Source organism: Herpailurus yagouaroundi, unplaced genomic scaffold (assembly GCF_014898765.1).
Source record: "Herpailurus yagouaroundi ecotype Mexico unplaced genomic scaffold, PumYag 166, whole genome shotgun sequence".
NCBI classification, from domain to species: Eukaryota; Metazoa; Chordata; class Mammalia; order Carnivora; family Felidae; genus Herpailurus; species Herpailurus yagouaroundi.
This window is the reverse complement of record NW_024412407.1, coordinates 1,854,941-1,870,235: the sequence shown is the minus strand read 5'-3', so window position 1 is coordinate 1,870,235 and position 15,295 is coordinate 1,854,941. Positions and strand designations below refer to the sequence as shown.

Below are 15,295 nucleotides of genomic sequence, written 5' to 3'. Positions count from 1 at the left end.
GGTTCTTGCTAAAACTGGATCTGACAAGAAAGTACACAGGTAGGCCTACAAGAAGGTTCTCGAACCTGACTAAAGTTTGGTCAAAGAATCTTTGTCAACTGGCATGAGAGCTGCCACATAAGTGGTAAGAATGATGGCTTAATTTACAAGTTCAATTAGTCAGATTGATCAGTATATATATTAAATCCCTTGCTATTTCTCTTATTCTTTGTGGTCATTTGTCAAGTTCCTTTGCTAGCCAATTCCAGAGTATAGACAAGAGCACACAAAAGAGGGATTAAAACTCTTGGTAAAAGGGGCACCTGGGTGGCCCAGTCGGTTAACCGTCCAACTCTTGATTTCAGCTCAGGTCGGCTCAAGTCATGATCTCATGGTCTGTGAGACTGAGCCCCGTGTTGGGCTCTGTGCTGACAGCTCGGAGCCTTCGTGGGATTCTGTTTCTTCCTCTCTCTCTGCCCTTCTCCCACTTGCGTGTGCACTCTCTCTCTAAATAAACATTAAAAAAAAAATAAAGACTAAAGTCTAACGACATATTTTAAGTATATACTTTACAGCTACTTTGTGGCTAAGGTACTTGATGTGACTTAGTACAACGAACTAACTCTATGCTTTCCTTATCATCCAAATAACATAGAGGAGGCTCCCTAGTTTTTGGTTAGAGCTTTAAGAAATTGGGAGAAGGAAGCTATTTGTCAAATTAACCCTTCACTGGCCCTTGAAAACAAAACCTAGGCCAGAGCTGTTAAGATACATTTTCAAGTATAAAAGAATGCAGTAGAAAGGGCATCTTCATATAAGACTTTTGGGAGTACATACTTGAACAATCGTTCTGGAAAGCCATCTGGCAATATTTATATTAAGTGTCTTAAAATGTTTTATATTCTTTGAACAAATCATTCTTTCAGGACTTTATTCTGAGGTTAAAGCCCAAAACATGGATCACTTATGTATTAAAATGTTCATCATAAATAAACGTTGAAAAAAAAAATTTAAAAAAAAAAATAAAAAATAAAATGTTCATCATAGTTCTATGTATAACAACAAAAAAGGAACGGAAATTAAACATTTAAGAAGAATGGATAAATATAAATTAAGATATTGCCTTACAATAGACTATATTTAAGTTGTTAAGAATAACGATTCTGAAAGCTATCTAATGACATGAGAAAATGCTATACATTCTGTGGGGGGAAAAAGCAGGCTATCAAATTGCATATGTGGGGCACCTGGGTGGCTCAGTCAGTCGGGGGCCCGACTCATGCTCAGGGCATGCTGCATTGGGCTCTCTGCTGTCAGCAAGGAGCCTTCTTCTGCTCCTCTGTACCCCTGCCCCACTTATGCTCGCTCCCTCTCTCTCTCTCAAAAATAAAATAAACATTTTAATTTAATTTTTTTAAAAAAATTTTAATAAAAATAAATAAAATTGCATATGCACCATAATTCCAAATCTACAAAAAAAGAAAACAAAATAGGGACGATGCCTGGCTGGCTCAGTCAATAGAACAAGTGACTCTGAGACTCTTAATCTTGGGGTCATGAGTTCAAGCCCTACATTGGGTGTAGAGCCTACTGAAAAAAAAAAGCAAAAAATAATAATAATAAGCATAAAAAAGATAAGGAAATTAGCATCAAATGTTAATAATGATTATCTCTGGGTAATGGTATTCCAGGCGATTTTGTTTTCTTCTTTGTACCTTCAGATTTTTCCAAAGTCTACAATGATCACAGATTGCTTTTAATAAAAATACAGAATATGATGTAATCTAATAAAAAAAAAATGCTGATCTGCATGACTGAAAAAAAAAACAAAACATGTCTAACGAGTTTCAAAAAGGCCCACATCTGCTAGACTATTCCAAAGCACTAAACAGCATACTTACAAATCATACAAGGTTGTTCGTTCTCTACTACAAAGCAACAGAACCAACTGACAAATTAACAAGTTCAAAATGGACTACCAAAAAATCTTTCTAAAATTATAAACTAACAGCTCATATAGAAATAGACACAGTGGAAATTTAAACGTAACGATACAAAGGGTAATCAAGCAGTTCAAGATAGTTCCTCCTTTGTTACCTTCAAGGACTCATTTTCAGAATCCTATGAATGCTCCCTAACAACTAGTATTACTTACATTAAACATTCAGAAATGGCCCCATCCATTCATCATAAAGAGAATAAAGAGCTGAAATCAAGCTTAGCAGGTACTGAATGCCTTTCAGCTCAGCTATAAACAAGCTAAAAAGTTTAGACAGGCACCCAAACAGAGCTCTATGGGCTCCATTTCCTTATGATATTAAAAAGAAATAAATTATATACAAACAGTTCTCCTCCAAGAACATAACTTTGGATACTAAGTTTCTGACTCTAAGATAATTTAACTGCCGCCAAGCAAAGAGTACAAACACCAAAGATCTCTACCACAGCAGTCTCAACATTTGATTCTCCATAGGATACTCGGTGCTACTGTGATTTGCATTACATCTAGAAAAATGATTTAAGGAAAAAATGCCAATAAACATATGAACTGTGAGACTATAATACATATTATGTGAACCTCAGAAAACAAAGACTCAAGTTTTACTAGGCAGTAGATTATTTAGGAATTGAAATTTCTGTTCATAAATTCTGAGTTTGTTTTCCACTGTGTTATTTAGCATAAAAACAGTTTAGCATATATTTTTTCACTAGTACATAAACTAACTGCTCCAAAAGGACAATATAGAAAGCACATACATCATTACAATCTTAAACTAACTTGCCTTACTGTTTTATATCTGGGTAAAAACACAAAGCGTAAAGCACTTTGCTAACTAACTAACAGACTGGAAAACAGAGGTACAGAGTTATAAAAAAAAAATGGGCAAAAGATGAGTCAAGAGGTTGAGGTTGGCCTGAATCCTAGTTACCTATTCTCACACACCTGAAAGAAGATATAAAAATTGACAGCACATCTTTTTAGGACTCCTGAAAGTTATAGGACAACTTGTATATTATATAACTACTTCCAACTGAATTGTGTCTTTCCAAAAGTTTACACACAGTAGGTGTTTCTTACATGTTTATTATATAAATGAATGTCCAGAAATATGAATTTGAGGGATTATAAGTTCTTGGAGCATTGTTTTTGTCTAGGGAAATTAAATAATGTTATAGTTTTAACATTAAGTATATTTCATTATAAATTTTTTCAATTTACAATCCAGTTCTAGTATATGTCAAGGATTGGCAAACTTCAGTCTGTGGGCCAAAGCCAGCCTGCCACCTGTTTTTGTATGGCCCACAAGCTAAGAATGGTTTTTACATTTTTAAATGGTTGACAAAAACCATAAAAAAAGTATTTCAGAACACATAAAAATTATATGAAGTTTGGGGTACCAGGGTGGCTCAGTTGGTTAAACGCTTGACTTTGGCTTAGGTCATGATCTCATGGTTTGTGGGTTCGAGCCCCACATTGGGCTCTGTGCTGACAGCTCAGAACCTGGGAGCCTGCTTCAGGTTGTGTGTCTCCCTCTCTCTGCCCCTCCCCTGCTTGTGCTCTGTCTCTCTTTCTCTCTTAAAAATAAACATTAAAGGGGCGCCTGGGTGGTTCAGTCAGTTGGGCGTCCGACTTCAGCTCAGGTCACGATCTCGCGGTCCGTGAGTTCGAGCCCCGCGTCGGGCTCGATCTCGCGGTCCGTGAGTTCGAGCCCCGCGTCGGGCTCGATCTCGCGGTCCGTGAGTTCGAGCCCCGCGTCGGGCTCTGGGCTGATGGCTCAGAGCCTGGAGCCTGTTTCCGATTCTGTGTCTCCTTCTCTCTCTGCCCCTCCCCCGTTCATGCTCTGTCTCTCTCTGTCCCAAAAATAAATAAACGTTAAAAAAATTTTTTGAAAAAAATAAAAAAATAAACATTAAAATAATCATCATAATTAAACGATACATGACGTTCAAATTTTAGTGTCCATAAAAAAAAGTTTGAAGGGCAAACAACCAAGCTTATCCTTTGCATGTTGTCTATGGCTACTTTCGTGCTACAATGGCAGAGTTGAGTACTTACAACACAGACCTCATGCCTGCAGAGCCTAACATATTTACTCTCTGGTCTTAGTTTGCAAACTCTTGATATTCATAAATAACTATTATTAATTAAAGTACATGCTTAATTAGGAGATCCCAATTATAAGAAATGTCAGAGTATATGTGTTAATTAATAAGAACTTTTATAATGTGACTATTCAACCAATTCCTTTTTATTTGACTACAAATTTTAGAAATTAGGTTTTCTTTTCTTTTTTTTTTTTTAAGTAATTTCTACACCCAACATGGGGCTCAGATTCACAACTCCAAGATCAAGAGTCCTATGCTCTTCTGCTTGAGCCAGCCAGGCACCCCAGAAATTAGGTTTTCTTAAAATAAGATTAATTAATCTAGCTCTATAGTTCTCAATCTTTAGCATATTTACCTGGGCACCTTGAAAAATGCTGATTCCTATGCCTCCTGGATTCTCTTGGCTTTGGGACCCAAGAATCTACACTTAAAAAAACACCCTGGGTAATTCCAATGCAAATGGTCAGTAACCCAGCATTTGAGAGGCACTAAAGTGGTTGGAAAGTTTAGTTCTTCCACATAGTAAACGCGTGTATTTTTCCAGTTTGGTACTATCAGACAGCAGTTCTCAAAGTGGGGTGCAGGGATGCCCATAGATCCCTGAGACCCTTTCAGAGGGCCGTTCAAGTCATAGATGGGTAAACCATCTGTTTAAAGGGCAAGATAGGCTAATTCATTTTACCGTAATAAGGTATTAAAAGTTCACAGATGTGGTTTTAGATTCTACACAACAGCTAACCTTTAAGAAACTACCACATTTTGGATTCTGGTATAGTATCAAGGAAAGGCTATCTACAACTATCTGAAAAGAATCTTTCCTTTTCCTATCAAGTATCAGTGTGAGCCCAGGTTATCCTCATATACTTCAACCAAAACAACATAGTGTAACAGACTGGATGCAGAAGCAGGTATAAGAATCCAGCTGGTTTTTTTTTTTTTTTTAATGTTTATTTATTTTTGAGACAGAGAGAGACAGAGCATGAACGGGGGAGGGGCAGAGAGAGAGGGAGACAGAGAATCGGAAACAGGCTCCAGGCTCTGAGCCATCAGCACAGAGCCCGACACGGGGCTCGAACTCACGGACCATGAGATCATGACCTGAGCCGAAGTCGGACGCTTAACCGACCGAGCCACCCAGGCGCCCCAGAATCCAGCTGTTTTCTATTAAGCCAGATGTTAAAGAGATCTGAAGCCCTTCCCCTAATTTTTTTTGACACTATAATACAGTTATTTATGCTATCATTTTAAAGTAATATTTTTTCACAGTGCCTGGATGACTCAGTTGGTTGAATGCCCAACTCCTGATTTCGGATCAGGTCATGGTCCCAGGGTAATGGGATGGAGCTTCGCACAGGACTCCGTGCTGAGCATGGGGCCTGCTTGGGATTCTCCCTCCTCTCTGCCCCTCCCGCCCTCCACTCTCTCATGCACTCTCTCTCTAAAAATAAACAAATAAAACACATTTAAAAATAAAATAAAATAAATATTTTTTCAACTGCTCCATTTTAATTTCTAGTATGTTCAATATCAATAGATATAACCAAGACAAACCAAAGCCCTTTGGAGTCCCCAACAATTGTAGAGTATAAAGGGATAGGTACTGAGACCAAAAGCAGTTTGAAACCCACTGCTTTAAGAAATACACAAACAGTAGAATACCCTGGACTGATCAAAGAGAAGGTTAAAATTAATTTCTGGATTTCGAGCTCTGACATGCAGGGACAGGTTTCAAAAAAAGGAGCCAGCTTAAATAGACCAAATAGTTTTGTAGCAAATGACTGAAAACAGATGGGAGTGAGAATTAGGCTGAATCATAAGTTAGGCAACACATGGCCAAAGCTTAGAACCTATCTGAAAGCAGCTTCATATAGGCAACTACTTGACTAGAATTTTTTTTTTTTAAGTCTCTCTAGGCTTTTGGAGGATTCAAGGAACTATTCTGAGCTATCCTCAGAAAAGTTAATAAAGCAAAGACAAAGAAGCAACAACCTGCTAAGCAGGAAGCAGAGTTAGAAATAACTAGAGAACATTATACCTATTTATGTTTGGCTTCAATATGCATTTTAGGAGTCGAAAAATTCCTGGAAAATGGTAAGCTGTCAAAAATCTAATGTTGGGGGCGCCTGGGTGGCTCAGTTGGTTAAGCATCTGACTTCGGCTCAGGTCATGATCTCACAGCTTGTGAGTTCGAGCCCCGCGTCAGGCTCTGTGCTGACAGTTTGGAGCCTGGAGCCTGCTTCAGATTCTGTGTCTCCCTCTCTCTCTCTCTCTCTCTCTCTCTCTGCCCCTCCCCCACTCACACTCTGTCTCTCTCTCAAAAAATAAATAAACATTAAAAAAAAATTTTTTTAAATCTAATGTTGTGTTTTGTGTTTTTTCCTACTCATTTTCAGATAAAGTATCATCACTAAAACAATAAACCAACACCAGTCAACCCCAAAACACTAATCTTTTAACTTTTTTTAATGTTTATTTATTTTTGTTTTTTTTTTAATTTTTTTTTTCAACATTTATTTATTTTTTGGGACAGAGAGAGACAGAGCATGAACGGGGGAGGGGCAGAGAGAGGGAGACACAGAATCGGAAACAGGCTCCAGGCTCTGAGCCATCAGCCCAGAGCCCGACGCGGGGCTCGAACTCCCGGACCGCGAGATCGTGACCTGGCTGAAGTCGGATGCTTAACCGACTGCGCCACCCAGGCGCCCCTTATTTTTGGGAGAGAGAGAGAGAGAGAGAGAGAGAGAGAGAGAGAGAGAGAGTTCAAGTGGGGTAGGGACAGAGAGAGAAGGAGACACAGAATCTGAAGCAGGCTCCAGGCTCTGAGCTGTCAGTGCACAGCCTGATGCAGGGCTGGAACCCAGGAACCACAACATCATGACCTGAGCCAAAGTCAAACACTTAACTGAGTCACCCAGGCGCCCCAAAATACTAATCTTTAAGGATAAATTTAACATCTTCATGAACTTACTATTTTTTTTATGGACTTAATTTAAACAGACTGCAAACAACAACAAACCTGATAGACTTTAACATTAAACTCCAGTATGAGGTTGGTCCTAGATAAGAAATTGCTACAGTTATCTCATGATGACAATCATGGCAATGGTTAGAAACTGTCCGGGGGGGGGGGGGGGGCGGCGGGTATCTATTTTCTAAGACTGTCCACAGACTGGCAACACAGTGATCTGTTTGGGGTATTCTAATGCTCACTGATTGGCTTTCAACAGTCCCAAACACAGATGTATAAAATATCAGCAAACTACTGCTTGCCCAAAACTTAAAACAATAAAGAAAATGGTGCTAAAGGAGACAAGTTAGTATCAGAAATACCAGAAAAACCATGTTAAATAAAACCAACATGGTGTCACTCAAGTTTGATAAAGCTTAAATAAACATTACTGGCAAGAAACTTGGTGCCAACACAAATCATTTATAGCAGTCATATGTTCTATCCAATAAGTCATCCTGTTTTTATAATATAGTCAGGCATATTCCTATTCAAAAAGAATGATTACACTCTATTTTTTAATGTGAAAAAAATGCAATTTTTCTACCACATTGTAAATTTGAAGCCCCAAATACAGTATGACCAATTTAGCATATAAATCTCCTTTGTCCATTATGTCAGCAAAAAGCACTACACCAGATAAGAAGATATTAATAGGTAATTCTACTCAAAACAAGTTGGATTTTGTGAGAAGGTGGGGCTATGTCAAAACAATGTCCCACAGAGGCCCAAGCCACAAGCTCACAAAAAGTGACTTTTTAAGCTAAATCATGGCTCTTGTTAGACCTTCATAAATTGACATTTATTAAGGATAAATGCAGTACTGAATAGAAAAGGGAAACCTTTTTTTATTAACTAAACTCTACCTCCAACGTGGAGCTCGAACTCATAACCCCAAGACCAAGAGTCTCATGCTCTACAACTGAACCAGCCAGGTACCCCCAGAAGAGAAATTCTATACATGCTCGGGTTTCAAATATATGAGAACATTTAGAATTAAAATCACCAAAAAATGAGAAAAAGCTAACAAAGTGAAGTTGTGAGTCTCTAATGAGTTTTGTTCTCCTACTAAGTGTTCTTATACCCTTCACAATACTAATGTAGTAACTCACAGTTGCCTTAGTTGGGAATCTTTCCTAGGTGTCTGCTTACAAAGCTTTAAAAACTACATAACAAACTGGTCTTTTCATAAAATTTTTCCTGAAATATAACACTCATCCTTCCTCTCTAAGGAAGCCAAGCAGTATACATTTACTTTCAAAACTAAACTGAATCTTCTTCATTGTATACAGGCAGTGGGTATATTATTCAAATCCTTCCCCCACCAAAAAAAGTTTCTAAACAAAAGGATAAACAAGAGAAGGAAAGGAAACAAAATACGATGACTTAAGGAAAGAAAAAAAAATTTTTTTCAATACAAAGTGTCCACCAGGGAAATTTTGGAAAGAAAGTATCATGATGAAATATTTAAAGACATGAAATGACCCCAATGCAAAATATTTGTTGTTGTTGACTTTTGTTTTTTGGGTTTTTGTTTTGTTTTGTTTTCTGGTGTTTTTGCTCAAAGGAGTTATTTCTTCTCATTTATGTTCCTTACTTTTTGTTTAGCCATTCCCACTGGGTCAGTAGAACCATTTCAATTTCATTTTCTTTACACTCTATTTTTCTTCCTGATTCTTCAACAGTAAGTTCTTTGATCTGAGTTTCTATTTATGAATGTGTGGACTGGAAAGGACCTTGAGGGGTCGTCAAGTCCATCGTTCTGCTTTCCAGGAGAATTCGTAACTAAACAATCTCAGATGGATGAGAAGCTATCAAAAGAAGATGCATCCTGTCCCTAATGGCATGCTACTTTATTCTGCACAGACATTTCCATTCACAATTTGCAATTTTCTAAAAGTGAAAGTAAAAATTAAAACCCCAAAAGAGGAAGGTGCTTTAAAAAATGCATTTATCAGCTAAAACTGCTCAAACATAAATTCAACTATCAGGTCTAAAATTAACACACAGGAAAGTTGTTGGCTGCCAACATCGTCTTTAGTCCCTAGAGAGATGTCTTCTGATTTCTGGCTTATTGCTAGCACAATTTTACCTACAGCACAGAACATGGCAAACTTAGCCCACCACATCAATAAACTGTAATTATAAATGTCAATTTTGTGTGTGTGTGTGTGTGTGTGTGTGTGTGTGTTTTCTTACAGGTGGTATAGGTTTTTATTCCAAACAGAAAATGAAAACTTAGGTCTAATTTGGAGGTATCAATATTATGGGGCAGCTACAATATAACTGTTACATGGGCAAAAGTTTAATTTTTTAATACGTAACTTAAAATGTGGAGGGAATGGGGTGCCTGGGTGGCTCAGTTGGTTAAGCGTCCAACTGACTCTTGATTTCGGTTCAGGTCATGATCTCACAGTCCTGGGACCAAGCCCTACGTTGGACTCAGTGCGGAGTGTGAAGCCTGCTTGGGATTTTCTCTCTCTGTCTTTTTCTCTCTCAAAAATAAATACTTAAAAATAAATAAATGAATAAATGAATAAAATGTTGAGGGAATGACATTTCTTCTTAAAGGTTTCTTTTTTTTCCTTCCTAAAAGTTTCTAAAACAGAATTTCACCTGATGACAAAAAACATCCAACTATGAAGAAACACTGTTAATCATTCTAGAATTGTTTAAAAAATAAAGAAAAAGTAAAAAAAAAATAAAATAAAGCAGGACCAGCAATGTTGGAAATGGGAGGAAAATTACAGCTAAAAAATAGGGGAATTATTATTTTTTTAATGTTTATTTATTTTTGAGAGAGAGAGAGACAGAGCATGAGCAGGGGAGGGGAAGAGAGAGAGGGAGACATAGAATTCGAAGAAGGCTCCAGGCTCTGAGTTGCCAGCACAGAGCCTGATGTGGGGCTCGAACCCACGAATGGTGAGATCATGACCCAAGCTGAAGTCGGATGTTCAACCGACTCAGCCACCCAGGCGCCCCCAAAATAGGGGAATTATTAAATAGATGGCTTATGAACAACCGGCAAGTAATGTAGTGATATATAAATACTAGCGTAACATAGCTAGGTAGCAACTAATGTCTAACTTCATTTCTTTTTTTTTAATGTTTATTTTTGAGAGATGAGAGAGGGAGAGAACGTGAGCAGGGAGGGGGCAGAGAGAGGGAGACATAGAATCCAAAGCAGGCTCCCAGCTCTGAGCTGTCAGCACAGAGCCCAATGTGGGGCTCGAAATCAAGAACTAGATCATGACCTGAGCTGAAGTCGGACGCTTAATTGAGCCCAGGAGCCCCTAACTTCATTTCATTTTTTAACAGGTCACTAGCCTAGGAGCTCAGGGATAGGTCAGAGACAATATATTTAGATTTCAACAAGATACCTCTTCATATTTCACAGGAAATGTAGGTTAAGAACATAAAACAGTAGGTGGATTCACAATTGAGTTTTACCCAAAAGGTTGATTAATGGAGTGCTGATTTACAGAGCATCACTCCACTCTTACTTATTTTTACCAGTGACCTAAAACAAACACATAGGGGTCATGTTTATGTCTTGTTTATCAAATTTATCTATCAATGATACAAATATGAGAATATGACATGAGGAATGGCCAAGAGGCTAAATAACATTATTAAGCTAAAACAATAAACACAAACTAACAAGACGACAATAACAAGGATAAATGTAAGGTCATCAATTACATGTAAAAAATTACGCAAATTAATGCAATCTTAGACTTTAAGAACAGAGGTACCAAGTGCAGCAGAAAAGAGGCCATACTCTCCCTTGTACTATGTATTGATCAGATTATACCTGAGATGTCATTATTTCAGTTCTAGATAAGAAACCCTAAAGATTCAGGAAACCGAGTTGATGAGGAACGTGAACTTTATTAAAAATGGTCATTTGAGGAATGGCTGAAATAACTTGGGATATCTACCCCAGTAAGAGAAGCCTCTCTTCATGGGACATAACCGTCCTCCAATATTTGAAGGGCTACCATGTTGACAAATAATTAGGTTTATTTATTGTAGCTGCAAATGGCAGAACTACAGAGCTTCAGCACAATGTAAAGAATGTTCTACAAGTAGACCTCCAATAATGGGATAGGGTATCTGTGAAGTGGGGACCTCTTCCTTATAACATTAGGAAGTGAAAAGACCCAACTACCAGGGATTCCAAATATAATGTATTTTCATATTTCATGAATATATTGATCCCCAAAGAAGCCTGCTGCAGGAAGACAACATTCAAAAACCAGATGCTTAAAAATTGTTTTCCTTGACATGTTTCTAAATAGGTGGAAGACCTTTTCTCTTTTTTAAAGTTTATTTAGGGGGCGCCTGGGTGGCGCAGTCGGTTAAGCGTCCGACTTCAGCCAGGTCACGATCTCGCGGTCCGTGAGTTCGAGCCCCGCGTCGGGCTCTGGGCTGGTGGCTCGGAGCCTGGAGCCTGTTTCCGATTCTGTGTCTCCCTCTCTCTGCCCCTCCCCCGTTCATGCTCTGTCTCTCTCTGTCCCAAAAATAAATAAAAACGTTGAAAAAAATTAAAAAAAAAATAAAGTTTATTTATTTTTTTTTTAGTATTCTCTCTCTACATCCAACATGGGGCTCGAACTCATGACCCCAAGATCAAAAGTTGCAAGCTACACCGACTGAGCCAGCCAGGTACCCCGATGGAAGACTTTTTCATGAACTCTAAAATCATAATACCATTTTCAGAGAAACCAACAACAAAAGAAATTAATGCTTCTTCTTTCTTAATGAATGCTGCATTTGTTTTTCTCAAAGAAACAACATCTGCATCTTAACTTTAGTACCTTTATCAAGGGATAAGGGACAATTATATGCCAGCCTGCCAACTAGTCTCAAGAAGAGAGCTGTCTTTGTTATGCATGTACAAGGCAACGCTATTTCCTCCACCTAAAACTTCCTTGCAAGGAGAAGACTCCTCCTCATCAGGCGTGGATGAGGCTGCTTGAACACTGACTCCCTCCTACTGAAGTCTAGGAAAAACTCCGTCTTGACATGTACAAAACAGTAACTTGTGAGAACTTCAGAGCAGCTGTGTTCAGGCAGAGCCAGGGACTTTACTTGAGGCAAAGCAGTATAGCTTAAGAGTTGGTTGAAAAAAACAATTTTCATTTTGGAAGTGGGAGAGGAAAGAGAAAGGAGGTACAAGAGCAGTATCCGTGAACATTTAAAAGCAATGGTAAACCAAAATGCTTAAAAATTACAACACTGAAACTCACAGGATGTAACCTTTGATCCACAAGCTTAAAGATGAGGAATATTAGCACTCTCTAGCTTTCTGCTAGGTGTTAACACTAATGAAGGAAAAAAGAATCTTGCATTTAATAGTGCCCAAGTTAAAGCCATCACAAATTCTAGGATGGGAGAATAAAACAAGGGACTTTGCTTCTTCACTGTATATTTTTTTGTGCTGCTGTCAGGCAAACCGCAAAAATGTCTGAATGCCCAATAGAACTGCTGTAAATGTGAAATACTGGAACCCAATTCAGTAATTAATGCCAAAGTGTCAGTAATTAATTAGTCTTAATGTGTTGTAGGGGCAACTTTCTGGCCAGGAGAAAAAGCTCCAAATGGTCCCTGAAAACCGAAGGTTAATACAAAGCAACACACTCCAGCTTCTCTTTATGTAACAGCTTTACCGGCATTTCAGACATTATTTTGCTTCTCAAAAGTAAAAGGAGAAGAAAAGGATGGAAAAGACAAATCTATGCAATAGAAAAGAAGTTATTAATTAATTGGCTGCATTGGTTCAATCCATTATTATTTTTTTTTTTAATTTTTTTTTTTCAACATTTATTTATTTTGGGGACAGAGAGAGACAGAGCATGAACGGGGGAGGGGCAGAGAGAGAGAGGGAGACACAGAATCGGAAACAGGCTCCAGGCTCCGAGCCATCAGCCCAGAGCCCGACGCGGGGCTCGAACTCCCGGACCGCGAGATCGTGACCTGGCTGAAGTCGGACGCTTAACCGACTGCGCCACCCAGGCGCCCCTCAATCCATTATTAAATACACAACTATCAAACAAAGGGCAAAGGCTTGTCCCTTTGCTGTACAGAATTAAGAACTGGTAAGACTACTTAGTATAGCTGCCAAACTTTTCTTTAGCTTCTTTTCTTACAGACATGTTACATTTCGCAATAGTCTCCACTTACCTTACATCCTCCATGTTTAAGTACAAATTGTGTTTGATTTCCTCAACGCTTGCCCTAAGATATTATGACATATCTTTAGCTTCTGAGTCTAGACACAAAGGAAGAAACTGAATTTTTTTCACTTTCCTGAAATACATGTCCATCTTATTTACACCATTTAAAATATATAAGCTAATGAAAACTAACTACAGCCATCCATTTAACAACTCTTCAAGAATATAAGTGGATACGACGTTTAACAAAACAAACTTCAATTTAGTATATTTTTCTGTGCTTACAAGAACTGTAAAGACCGATGTCTTTATAAGAATTACTTTACTTATACTACTGCAAAGTTTTTAAACATAAGAATCAAGCGAGCTTGCCCAGAAAGCTCTGCAGACCCCCACAACCCTACACTTACTAGGACACAACCTTCGGAGATACTAAAATACTCCTCTATTAAGTGGAAAACAAACTTTTAAAGTTAGGAAAGTAGCAACGCGGCAATCTGGGTAGGAGGTGCCCTGGGTAGTAAACACCCCAGTCAGAGAACATAACAAGCAATTCAGAGCAACATATGACTCCCAATGGGGCTCCAACTTGGGCTGCTTAAGTCCCAAGCCCCCATCCCTGAGTTTAGGAAGATAGGAGTGTAGGAAAAGGAAGAGAGAGAGAAAGGAAATCACAATAGAAGTGATGAAATTGTTCTATTTTTCTCCTCCTGTACCCCTATCCCACCATTCTTGCAAGCTGGTCACCAGACTAGGTGCCCTATACACCAAAAGCCCCGAATCAATATCCTAGGCTGCTTCTGATACCTAGGCTAAAAACGTATCTATCAGCTGTCTCGTTTCCAAACACCACCTCCTTTACCCCCTCTGAATTCCTACACCCTTCTCCAAACCGATGCTTTTTGACTACTAAGTCCACCCCTATTAACTTCCTAAACTCATTCACTGAATCTTCTCCAAATTCAGACTTTCTCTCTGAAATCCTGTCCCTATGCTTTTTCATAATGCTGTCGAAATGCCAGGACTCCCATTTCCAATGATTTACTCCTACCTATCTTTCCAACCAAACCCAGTGCCATGTTTTCACCTACTCTCCCTACCTCCTGCCTATTACCCCTGGCTCTTCCAATGCCAAGCTCCTAACACCACTCTTTGATAAGCCTGGGTCTTCAACCAATTTAGTACCCTTCCCCTTCCTCCCGTTCCACTCCATCCCCTGATCCTCCCATTAGGCTCTACCAGACTTCCATTCCCTCAGGATTCAACTCCCCTCTCCTTGCCACGCCCTGTGCCCCCCGGGGCTACTTACCCCAAGTTCTCCCCACACTTCAGGCCTCTGGCCCCGCCTTCCCCCCCAAAGGAAGGAGGCGGTAGGAGGGAGAGAAGAGGGGCGGCACTCCGCAAGGTAAGGACGATCTCTCATTAGTGTTCATCGCCGCCAATCGTAGCTTCCTTCTCTTTTATTGGCCGGCGTTAGCCCATGCCCCACCCACTTCCTCAGACTGGGCCCGGCCACCGCCTCAGCGCCCCCGTCCAACACAGACTGGGAGGGGAGACCCCGGCCTGGGACACTGGGACTGGCCAGAGTTGAAAGGGAGACTCTGCCAGATCATGGACTAGTTAATGTTAAAAGAACTCACCCGCTGGTAGCTCCGTCGCCTCCCACCCGCCCGCGTTCGGTCCCACAATCTGTCTCCAGCTCCTTCTTTCCCCCCTCAGCGGAGCAGATACTTTCTTCTCGTCCGGCCAGGGGCTCTCACCTCTCGCGAGATGTGGGGGGTGCTGGGGGAGGAAGGGCGAGATCCGTAGGACCTAAGTTGGAAAGGGGCCGAAAGGCGGGGCTCCGGAAAAAAGAAGGGGCCGGGCTTTCGGTGGGTCGGGCTCGACTGGGGAGAGAGGCTGAGCGAATTCGGTACACACAGGTTACACGTGTTTGGCTGTGGAATATAGGGGTAAAACGAAAGGGAAAGGGAATCCTTCCAGATGCCTGTAGTGGTGGAGATCCAAAAGGTAGCGTGAAGGG

General features: G+C 39.8%; 1 protein-coding gene across 1 annotated transcript in view; it reads right to left on the bottom strand.

The window, feature by feature from the left end:
* Positions 1-15,042, bottom strand: part of LOC121038483 (cyclic AMP-dependent transcription factor ATF-7) — an 85,933-nt gene extending 70,891 nt beyond the window's left edge. Inside the window, exon 1 of the mRNA XM_040487942.1 lies at positions 14,913-15,042. The gene's annotated coding sequence lies outside the window, so the exon portion shown is untranslated. The remainder of the gene's footprint in view (positions 1-14,912) is intronic.
* Between the last annotated feature and the right edge of the window lie 253 nt (positions 15,043-15,295).